Below are 13,187 nucleotides of genomic sequence, written 5' to 3'. Positions count from 1 at the left end.
TTATTTATTTATTTATTCAATTCATGACATGTAGGAATTTTAAAAAATAAATGTTGAAAGGAATAGAAGCTAGAGTGAGGCGAAACTACACCTTTACCTCGTGTGGAAGAGAAGAATGTCATTAGAAGAGGTTTCCTTTCATATTCTTTGATAGATGAGTATGAGAGGCAATACTTATCTTGATTCTAATATTAATTAATCTTTCATTAATTCCTACTTAATTTTCTCTTCATGTAGGGCCTAGTACCCATTAATTTTTTTTTCTTTTTCTTTTTTTTTTGGAAGGAATGTCCATTAGTCTTGTAGAGAATGAGAGATGGATTAATTAAGTTGTTTGGTATAATGGGAAGGAAATAAAAAAATAATCACATTTTACAATTTAAAATAAATAATAATATTAAAAAATTAGTCATTTTAATATTTTAAGAATTTATTTTATTGTTTTTGTTCAACAGTCCACCCATGTATAGAGAGATTGTTTTTGTATGACCAAGGAATTGACAATCTTTAGTTATTTCTAGGGGTGTTCATTAATCAGTTTGGACGAGTTTGATGAATTTTTGACAAACTCAAACTTATAATCGGGTTGGTATTTTTTAACCTGTAACTATCCAATTAAAAAAAATTGAAGTTCAACCCTCCTGTGTAAAATCAATACGCAAGTGCATGTAATCGTAACAAGTAATAAAGAATAAGTGAGATCGTTCCCACGATGACTGTATATTAAGTACCAAAACTTAACTCCTATTTTTATTTGGCTAACGATAATTGAATCACAAAAATTAACTAAAATTATAAAACAAAAACCTGAAATTAACTTCAATAACTAAAAATAAACAACGTTAAGAAAGTTCAATGGATTAAGAATTAGGGCAATCAATTTCATCAACCATCCTCTTTAATTTTTATTAACACAAATCTTACTATTCAATTTTTTTATTGTGATAGCAGGTCAACAATAATAACTTATATTCGTACTAGGATATATAAATCTCAATCTTATGCAAATTTTCTACATCTCTGTGATAAATAAACATGAGATAGACATTAAGATTAACAACCCTAAAACTACACAGACCACACAGGTACTCTCATCCTAATATGAAATCTATGTTTATTCAATTGCAGCATATTCAATTCTCACTTCTCAGATTTCGAATCAAAATCATATATTTCATATCAATGGTGATCAATTATTCACAAGCATTAGATTCAAATTGAATAAATCACAAGATAAAATTGAAATCATAAAACTTGCATTAATTTAAAATAAAAATTCAGGAGAATTCATTAACACCCTAGAAAAAGAATTTAGTTCATGACAAAATTAATAATAACCATAGAAGAATTAAAAAGCATCCAAAATACATAAATTCAAAGTAGAAAATAAGAAATTTGTGATGAATTCTTTGATTCCACTTGCAATCCTCCACAATGTGCCTCTAGCCGTCTCCTAGGGTTTTTTCCTCTCTTAAAAACATCATGAAGAAAGCTTTTATAATCCCTAATTAATTTTTTGTGAAAGGACAAAATTGCCCTAAATTTTGCTTCCGTATGGACTGGTGCTGCGACTCCATGTGATAGCGCCACAACTCTAATGCATTTTGTGATCCAGATTTCGTTTCTGGATTTTGTAGCACTGTCTGATAGAGCCGCAGCTCTAATTCTGATTTTAATAGAGCCTCAGCTCTGTCTGATAGAGCTGCAGCTCTAATTCTAGCAGATTCTTTTCTTTTTCTCTGAAACTCTTAGGGCTGCGGCTCTATACCACAGAGTTGCGAGTCTAATTCCAATTTTTCACCAAATCATCAATTCGACCCCCCGGTTCCGCCTAGTTTCTATTCCTTAGCTCGTTTAACACCATTTCTTCAAGAATTAAGCGATTTTTCCTCTAATTTCAAGCTATTTCCTTAATGACCATACTTAATCCTGAAAACACAATAAACACCGGCATAATATCGCACAAAACCAAATAAAAGATTAAAATTGCATCTTAAAACATGCCATAAATAAAAACATACCAAAACTAGTTCTAACAAACCCTGCCCAAACCACCAAAACATTTTTTCTAAAAAAAATCATTTTTCACTAATTTTTTTATAATTTTCTTTATTTTTAGTTTGTATTTGTAACTAAAATAATTGTTACTTTAAAATAATGGGCCTCTTATTAAAAAAAAATTGAATTTAGTTTTATATGTGTAAAATTAATAATTAATAAATATAAAATGAATAAAAAATAGACAAATCTTTCATTGGGCGGGTTGCCAAAAATTTTAACCTGCCCAATATAATAATTGGGCGGTTTAAAATGAATGTCGGGTTTTTCAGATTGTATTTTTTGTCGGTTTTTTCGAATTAGTTTGAGCGGGTTATTTGGGTTACAAATTTTTTTGCACAATCCTAATTATTTCTTTTCTTATTACCAAACAAAAAAAAGTTATGGATAGATACCTTCCTTCCACACTCCTTATTCCACTCTTCCTCCAACCCACCACAAACTTATATGACGTGACAGATGTGGGACAGTTTTACTAATTGCACTTTATTTTTATTAGAGTAAATTGTGAAAATGGTCTCTTTTTTCAAGTTATTTTGCATTTTTGTATAGTTTTGATAATTTTTTACAAAATGACTTCTGTTTAAAATTTCAACCAACTATCTGTAATGTAGGAGACCATTTTGTAAAAAAATCATCAAAACTATGTCAGAATGCAAAATAACTTAAGTTATTTTACCAAGGAACCCTTAATTTTTTTTTGGCTCATAATAAATATCATTTTTTAAATTTATTTTTCTATTACTTGTTAATAAAATGTGTGCCAAAACTTTTTCTTTTTACTTTAAAATATATGTGCATGCATGGGTTGAATTCCTAAATTTGATATAAAAAAAATAAAATAAAATAAATTTTTTTATATTTTCAATGAACATTAATAATCTTGTTGACTTTTAGTTAGTTTGTAACTTGTGTATCGGAACACAATTGTGAAAATGATGTCAAATATAGCACAAATTTAATTTCCAAGCTAAATTTAACATAAAATTTACATTATCCATTAGAGATGGTATAAACCAAACACATTAACAAATAATTGTATTTTTTGTGATATAATTTGTTTGAATAATTAATATTACAAATAAGTTTAACCAAAAATTAGAATTTGATTTGATATATTTCGTCTTATTAGGATCTAATGTTTACAAAAATATATAATAAAACTATAAAAGTATTTAATTTAAGGGATAGGTTCAATGGACACCATTTTTTAAATTATTTTCTACACCCATTTTTTAATCCTTGGATCAAATGAAATTTAATGGTTAAAAATAGAAGATAAGTTACAATGAAATAAAACATAAAAAAATAAAAAAACACTCTTGTCCTCCCCCACTAGCAAAAAGACGATTCTCTCTGTATATACAACTGATTCAATTCAACCATGGAATGATTGCTTATTTACCTTAGATTAAAAAAAAATACTAAAAATATGGAGTCCGTAAAAAATTACAAAAATACAGATTGGCATAATCGTAAATATAGAAAAAAAAATTATAAACAAAATTTACAAATGTGTAACAATATAATTTTTTTGTAACCAAAGTTTACAAATTTGTAACTAAAATTTATAAGTTTGTAATCATATATTACAATTTTTGCAAACAACATTTATAGACTAAATAGAAAATTGTAACATGCGATTTCAAAGATTGTGTTTTGTGATGATTTATTGAATATTGAGAGAATATGCAAGAAATGGAAAATGGATGAATAATGGCTCAGCTTGTAATGACTGAGACATTGACATTTTATAGACAAAGAATGAGAGTTTGTTACAAAACAGTTGGAGTCTTGAAAGGACTACCACTGAGCTCGACTACAACAAATAACAGAATTAGTTAGCTATTAACAACTAAGCTAACCACTAAGTAACTACTAACACAACTCAGCTGAGCTGTTAAGTGACAGCCAACGAATAAGTCCCAATACCCCCCCCCTCAAGGTGCACGGAGGTCGTCGAAGTTGCAGCTTGGAGCAGAAACGAGTGAACAACTGTATGGGCAATGGCTTAGTAAGAATATCAGCCGCTTGGTTCAAAGATTCAACGTAGCGAACATCAAGTTGATTAGATAGAACCCGATCGCGTACGAAATGTATGTCGATCTCAATATGTTTCGTACGTGCATGGAAGACCGGATTCGAGGCAAGGGAGTTGGCTCCTAAGTTGTCACACCAAACAACTGGAGACTGAGGCAAAGGCAGCTGAAGTTCAGTTAACAATGATTGAATCCACATAATTTTTGAGGTTGCGAGAGCAAGAGATCGATATTCGGACTCTGTACTCGACCGAGCCACGACTTGTTGTTTCTTAGAAGACCAACTCACAAGATTACCACCATAGAACACCAAATAACCAGACGTTGATCTCCTATCATCAATATTACCAGCCCAGTCAGCATCAGCAAACGTCTCAAGATGCAAGGGAAATCCAGGTTTGAAGTGAAGTCCAAGTGAAGGTGTTCCAACTAAATATCGTAACACCCTTTTGCAAGCGGACCAATGTTGAGTTGTAGGAGCCTTTAGATATTGACTGAGCTTGTTTACGGCGAAGGAGATGTCTGGGCGTGTCATGGTCAGGTATTGCAATGCACCAACTACTTAACGATATGGTGTAGGGTCATCAAGAGGCACACCAGAGTCGAGAGACAACTTCACACTAGGACACATCGGTGTATCCTGAGGTTTGGAATCAACCATATGTGTTTTCTGAAGTAAATCCATAACATATTTATGTTAATGCAAATAAAGACCCGTTGAGCCACGAAAAACTTCAAACCCCAGAAAGTAACTAACAGAGCCCAATGTCTTCAATGCAAACTCGAAATGTAAACCCTTGATTAGTTGATGAACAAGAGCAAGATCGTCTCCCGTGAGGAGTATATCATCGACGTAAACTAAGACCATGTGTAATGCCCCAAATTTCCTAATAAGGTTTAGGACCTTGATTAGGAGGCCGGGAGGGCCATAATTGATTTGTTATAGTATTTAATGATTATATGCATGTTTACGTGAATTATATTATTATATGATGGTGGATGCATGCATATGGGAGAATTTATCATTGTGAGGGTATCTTGGTAATTTGGCCACTGTGGGCGTAATTGTATATTTTGGGTGCATGATTGTGATCAATTAATATAGCCACACTATAAGGTGGATTGGTTCGAGCTATCGACATGAGACGATCATGAGATGTAAGTGTTCGGTCTAGTCATAACGGGTTTAAGTTCGGGGCTCTGGGTGAGTCTCGGGGTGAATTTAATGATTAGAGCATTACTGGGAATTAAAGGGTAATGAGATATGATTTAATGGAATTTGGGAATATTGAGGATAGCGGGAATTGGAGAGCGTTAATTATAATTAACGAGATAGGCGGGAAAGGACGATTTTACCCTTGGAAGCTTTTAAAGGGGTTTATTTGGCTTAGGGGCATTATGGTCTTTTGACCCTAAGGATTTATATCAGCTTTTAAGTGTTGGAAGGCTGTGGAAATACAGGGGAAAAATAGAGTCTCTCCTTCTTCTCTCCCGATAGATTTTCTTACTCTTTTCTCTTTGGATTTTCGAGCTCAGTTTGAGGAATCGAGCCAAGGAACCAAGCTTAGCCAAGCTAGGGTTGTGCTCCACCATTGAAGAGGGTGTGTTGCCAAGATTAAGGTGAGTTTCTAGCCACTAGAACTCTTGGTTTTACTCTGTTTTATAAGTTAAGTTTCAGCTGGTTTTTGGGTTGGAAACTTGGGAATTGGTTGGGGTTTTGGCTAGGGTTCTTGGGGTTGTGGTCCTTAGGACATGTGGAGATGGTATTTGGGTTCATTTGGGAGTTAATTTGATGTTTGGAAGCTTTTGGTTTGGGTTAGAAATGGTAAAATCGAAGGAAGGAAAAACTGGGATTTGGCTGGCTGAAGGTAGCGCTACAGCGCCCAGTGTAGGGCGCTATAGCACTACCTGCAGAGAGGTTGGGCGGTTTGTGTTTCTGCCTTGAGCGCTGGGGCGCTAGAAGGGCAGCGCTGTAGCGCTCCCCTGTTTCCTCTTAACCCTGTTTTGGGTGTTTTTAAGGGCTTTTGGCTTGGGGTTTCAATCCTTAAGGCCCGGGATCGAATCTACTCACCGTATGGGCATGTTTTGAGGTCCCGAGAGTGGGGTTTAGGTTAAGACCCTATCTTTGGTAATTTTCATTAATTGGAGATTGTTTTGGTTATGACTAGGTGACCGCTAAAGGATTAAGGATCGATCGTTCTCAAGGGTCATTCTTGTTTTAACCTCTACTCGAACCGGAGGTAAGAAAACTGCACCCTGTGTATATGTGACATGCATGGTTATTATGATGCATGTTAGTTGATTATTATGTATGCCATGCATGGCTATTCTTGATGCATGTTGGTTGACTATTAAACGTGACATGCATGGTTGTTATTGGTGCATGTTGGATGGCTGGATATTGCATATGATGCATGAGAAACATGTGATTAGGACATGCTTTGTATACTGAGTATGATATCGTCCAGAGCTTGAGCCTCTGTGTTTATGCATGGTCCTAATTGTACTAGTACCTGTTTAATAAGCATGCTGAATACCTTGTTTATGGATATGGAACATGTGATATATGATTGGCGGCATGACTTATTTGAGAATGACAATGATTAGTCAGGGACCGACTCTAAAGTCGAGAATCACGCATTGAATGGCTCTATGGCATTAATGCTAGACCGACCCTAAGGTCGATGAATCAAGCATTGAATGGCTCCATGGCATTAATGCTGGACCGACTCTAAAGTCGAGAATCATGAATTGAGTGGTTCTAAGGCACTAATGCCAGACCGACCCTAAGGTCGATGATCACGCATTGAATAGCTCCATGGCGTTAATGCGGGACCGACCCTAAGGTCGAAGAACTTATAAGTGCTTGCCTGGTCTACGACCAGATGACTATAGCCAAGGTATATGACTCCGGTGACTGTTTGTCACATGGCTAAGGGACGTTGTCCATAGTTTCGACTCTAGGGTCGTGAGGAAGGTTATGTTGGTGACTAATCACCTTGCACCTGTCCTAACCAAGCATATGAAAGAATCTCTTATCAGTTGAGCCCTGGTGACCCTATCGTCACATGGCTAGAGGGAGCAATGTTCATTATTGTGACTTTTGGCTATTGTCACCCATCTGTATGGACTGTTGGTTCTGATTGGTTATTTTGGTTATTGTTGATATTATATCATGATATATTATGTTTTCTTGCTGGGCTTCGGCTCACGGGTGCTACGTGGTGCAGGTAAAGGCAAGAGGAAGTTGGACCATCCTTGAGTTGAAGAGCTTAGGTGATGACGTGTACATATGCATCTGCTCGTCCGCCACGGCCGAGGTTTAAAGTGGAACTAGGGTTGAACCCTGTTTTACCGCTTAGAACGGCCTGTTGTAAATATTTTCTGTAATAAAATCTGAAATTATATTTTCGGGATCCCAAAGTTTAAATTAAACGTTCTAGTGAAACGTTACATCCTAACCAAAGTTTTTAATCCCTAAACCGCTAATTACACTTAGTTCATGATTTTGGCCAAATGACTCGATTAGCGAGTTTAGCACTGTTTACAAGGCACACTGTAACGGTCCCTGGAGTTTGGGGCGTTACACCATGAGTAGCTTGCCATGCTTTCGTGTAAAGAAAAGACTCGTATCTGCTTTTGAGTTGGAGAAACCATACCGAAGTAATGACGTACGTAGGCGATCAAACCACGCTCTGGGTGCCTGACGAAGACCATAGATCACCTTGTTGAGCTTGCATACGTGATTAGGAAAATTTTTGTCTTCAAACCCTTGAGGCTGGTTCATATACACCGTTTCTTGCAACTGACCATGCAAAAATGCATTATTGATATCGATTTGCTGCACATCCCACCCAAAATGAACAGCAAGTGTAAAGACAAGACGAATGGTACATGGCTTTATGACTGGGCTATATGTTTCTGTGTAGTCCAACCCTGGAGTCTGCTGAAAGCCCCGAGCTACTAAACGGGCTTTGTGTCTCTCTATGCTGCCATCAGAGTGATATTTCGTCTTGTACACCCATTTGGAAGAAACCAGAGGCATGCCTTCTTTATAAGGAACCAACGTCCATGTATTGTTGGCATGAAGAGCCTGATATTCTCTCTGCATTGCTTCCTGCCAATGGGGGTTAGTAATAGCATGCTTAAAGGTAGTTGGTTCTAATTCATGCAATGCAAATGACATAAATGCTTTTGGTTTAAAAATGCCAAGTTTAGATCTTGTGAGCATAGAATGTGTATTTTGAGGAACTGGTGGTATTGGTAGATCCATATGAATGTCTGAAATTGGAATATATGGTGGAGAATGAGTTGAGGAGGACTGAGCTGACACAGGAGACGGACTAGAGGATCTTGACTGAGATAAAGAGGGTGAAATGGACTCTGACACTATCGGAGACTCTGATGAACCAGAAACGAGGGGTGACTGAGCTACTGGAGTGGGCACCTGGGGTATTTGATAATCATTAATATATGTTGTAGTGGGAGTTGACAACTTGGGAGACTCACTAGGGAAAAGAGAAGAGTATGGGAAATCAAGTTCATTAAACTGAACACTACGTGCAACGTATATTCGACCCGAAGAGCTCATGCAGCGATATCCTTTATGCAGCTGACTATAGCCTAGAAAGAGACATTTGGATGACCTAAACGAGAGTTTGTGAGGCTGATACGGGCGAAGCAATGGGAAACAGGAGCACCCAAAGGTCTTAAGCAGGTTGTAATCAGGAGATTTATGGAACAGACATTGAAAAGGGAAATATGATCAAGTGTATGAGTAGGCAGACGATTTATGAGATAGGTGGCCGAAGCAAAGGCTTCCCACCAGAATTTGAGGGGCATTTGTGCTTGAGCAAGTAGGGTGAGTCCTATATCCACAACATGTCTATGTTTACGCTCCACTCGACCTTGTTGCTGGTGAGTGTGAGGGCAGGAATGCCTACGTTGAATACCAAGGTCAGCTAACAGACTATACATAGGTTTATACTCGGTTCCCATATCAGTTTGAAGACATTTTATTTTTGTTTGGAAGGTACGCTCAACATAGGCATTGAACCTAGAAAATATTGTAGTAACTTCAGATTTAACATGCATTGGAAAAATCCAAGTATAACGAGTGAAGTCATCTACAAAACTAAGATAATATCGATAGCCATCAAGTGATGGATAGAATGAGGGACCCCAAACGTCAGAGTATACCAAATCAAAGGCTTTAGAACTTTTATTTATTGATGGTTTGAAAACAAATTGGTGAAGTTTGCCAACTTGACAAGCTTCACAGAAACTAGACTCTTTACATGTAATACTAGGATTTACAATGGACAAAACACGACGTAGGACTTTATGTGATGGATGGCCGAGACGACAATGCCACACTTGAGATGTTTGAGACCGTGGGTGGACTGGATTTGAGGTAGTAGTACTATTGAGTGCTGTTATTGTAGGTTGATCTGATGAAGAGTGAGACGTAGACTGCAACTTGGACTCTTTAGGTGCGGGAGGACGAATCGAAAGCTTGTACAGTCCATCAGTAAGAGTGCCCCTCAGCAGCACCTGATTCGTGTTCTTGTCCTTAATAAGGCAACAGACAGAGTCAAACTCAAGCACAATATTATTATCTTTAGTGAACTGTGAAATGCTCAACAAGTTTTTAGTTGCATGTGGCACATGTAATATATCACGTAATGCAAAAGCTTGATTTAAATGAGATGCAGAGAATGAATTAGAACCAATGTGAAGTATAGGCATAGTATTACCGTTCCCAACCATTACTTTGGATTTCCCTTTATAATCACCTTTCGAAGACAAATTGGTGAGATCTGGTGTGATATGGTTCGTGGCCCCTGTAACAAGAAACCAAGACTGAGAAGCATCATCTCCAACATGAGACTCCGTGAGAAATGCTTGAGGCTGATCAGGATTCGAGCCAGAAGAAGAATTTGTCGAGGGAGAAGGTCCTGTGAAGTGAACGTCGAAGCGGTGATAACACTTCTGAACCACGTGCCCAATGCGTCCACACAATTGACAAGTAGGCCTATTTGAGTGATTGGAATGTCCAGAAAACGAGCCACGGTTACCACGATAACTAGAGCGTCCACCACGGTATGGAGGTCTTTGATTGCCACGGAGTGATAAACCTGCAAAGTTAGCTTGGACAAGATCAAGAGACGATGAAGACTGTTGCTGCAAGCGCATCTCCTGATTATGCAAGCTAAACTGAACATCTTGCACGTTCAGAGGCTCCGTTCGATTTGTCAATGTGACAATTGTAGCTTCAAACTCAGGTCCGAGGCCGCCCAAGATATACAAACAGAGGCTTTCTTCATAGATCTGTTCACCAGCTGCGGACAGCGAATCAGCAAAGCCTTTCATCTTCAAGATATAGTCATCGATCGAATCTGAACCCTTCTTGGTGGATTGTAACAGGCCTTTTACTTGAAGCAATCGCGCTTTTGACTTAGTAGCAAAAATACGAGCAAGAACCGCCCAGATCTCAGCAGCGGAATGGCAATGAAGAACATGTCCAATCATGGACTCGGTGATCGAATTGAGGAGCCAATGGTGAAGAAATTGATCAAATCGTTGCCAGTGAGTATAAACTGGGTTAACGATGTTACCTGGAAGACGGGAGGGAGGGGGTGGAAGCGTGCCAAGGAGATAGCCTTCTAGATCGTAGGCACGTACAGCAGCAAGAACTAGAGCACGCCAGAATGAATAGTTCGTTCGATCGAGACGAATCTGCAGAGGTAGAAGATGATTGTTTGGCAATTGAACTGGATCAACTGGTTGAGGCGGAGGCGGTGGTGGAGGTGGAGGTTGAACGCTGGTCGATGGAATGGACGAAGTGGAAGGATCAGAATGCTCCATGTGCTCTGGTACCATGTGATGATTTACTGAATATTGAGAGAATATGCAAGAAATGGAAAATGGATGAATAATGGCTCAGCTTGTAATGACTGAGACATTGACATTTTATAGACAAAGAATGAGAGTTTGTTACAAAACAGTTGGAGTCTTGAAAGGACTACCACTGAGCTCGACTACAACAAATAACAGAATTAGTTAGCTATTAACAACTAAGCTAACCACTAAGTAACTACTAACACAGCTCAGCTGAACTGTTAAGTGACAGCCAACGAATAAGTCCCAATATGTTTGGTAAAATTTTTGTTTTTGAATTTTTTAAACACAAAATAAAAATATTATTTTTATTTTTGTTTCTTTATTTTTAAAAAATAAAAACATGTTTGGTAACTATTTTTGTTTTTAAAAACAAAAATGAATAAATTTATTTGATAACTGTTATTGTTATTTTGTGTTTAAAAATATAAAATGAGATGTTGATTTGAAGAAGAGAAGAAAAAAAAATTAAAAACAGTTTAAAAAACTTTTGAAAGTGAACAAATTTTATTTTCAAAATTTAATGAATTTGAATTAAAATTTTTAAAAATAATAAATAAAAATAGAGTTACCAAACACTATTTTATGTTTAATTGTCAAATTTTTAATTAATTAAATAAAAATTATTTTTTTAAGTATTACCAAATAGCACCATCTGTTATAAATTATTATCCATATTTTTGTAATATTTGTAAAATTTTGTATATTTTTCAATTTTTTTTTTTCAAATTTAAAGTGTTATGTGTAATTTATATATAAAAAATAGAAAATATTGTCTTGTGGCTAGAGACGATGAAGTATCTCCCTGCAGGAAAGCATAAGATAAATGTATGAGGACCTAGAACTAATGAACATTTCTCTTAATTGTATTGACTCAATTAATAAAGTAAGAAGAAAGGACCTTCAAAGTTTTCCAAGGGATTATAAAGAGCAGCAAACACAAGAGGCTGACCATCCTTGAAATGAATGTAGTAAGGGTGCTTCTTCGACTTTGACCCATCTTTTTTCCACTCATAGAATGTGGAGAAAAATTGAGGTAAATAAAATTATTAATTGGAGTGAATGGAGACACTCGGGTAAACTCGAACAAGCTGAAATTAAAATAAAACATATCAAATAAAAAAATACAGGAAACCTTTTCTAATATTTCAGCAACATATCAACTCAACTAATAAAAAAATCAGCCACTAGATAAAATATGGTACAACTCTTCAGGTTTAAAGAAAAGAATCTTTATGAAATGTTTATGCATTGTTCCTAATCGTTGTATTAATAGCCAATGAGCAAAATTGAAAAAATTGGCAAACAACCATCAAGAACAATGTTGAAGACAACTCTGTATTATTAAATGAGCTCTTATAATCACAAGCTACTTTTAAACTTTTTTTCTTATTACTCCATTTGTTCCAATTTGTTTTTTTTTTTATCAAACATGTTGTTATGCGCGTGGAAAACTAGGTTCAAACATGTTGTTGCATGCGTGACTAATTTTTTTTATGTGCGTGGAAAGTAACATGTTTGAACCTAGTTTTCGGTACTGTAAACTATTCAGAATTTTCTGAAAATTTGCAGGATGCTCTAAATAGCTGCAATATACATGGTCATAAAAAAACCGCACCAAAAACTGTTCAGGAGTCGAAAAACAATAAAAACCCTACCATCAGAATTTAAAGTGAAATTCCTATAAAATAATTGTCCTATATACATTCACTCACCCATATATATAATTGGTGTAATTTCAATGAACCGATTAAAGAAATACGAAAACTCCATGCACCCATCTATACGTGTAAAGAATAAAATGAATGGTATTACTTTTCTATTTTCTTAGAAGTGCAAATTTAGCAAGTGACTCACCTAACACTTGGATAATTATTTCGATTTCATTTCACTTGTATAACAAAATAAAATAAAATAAAATGATGGAATAACAATAAAAAATTAAAATTTATTTACTTGTAAAATAATGATATAACTTCATTGATATCACCTAAAACGAAATATTAATACTGAATATTATTGGAATAATAATATAGTAATTTCCTTCGAAAAAATAATTGGGAGTAAAAATTTTCCTTGAAAAAATGAGTCAACTAGTGACTCACATATTATGCTCTATATACTAGGAGTGCTAGAGAGACCCGCTAATTAAGGAGGTGATTATGTCGCATCATTTGTAATGACCATTAA

Source organism: Humulus lupulus, chromosome 8 (assembly GCF_963169125.1).
Source record: "Humulus lupulus chromosome 8, drHumLupu1.1, whole genome shotgun sequence".
In the NCBI taxonomy this organism is placed as follows: domain Eukaryota; kingdom Viridiplantae; phylum Streptophyta; class Magnoliopsida; order Rosales; family Cannabaceae; genus Humulus; species Humulus lupulus.
Note: the sequence above shows the minus strand (reverse complement) of the source record.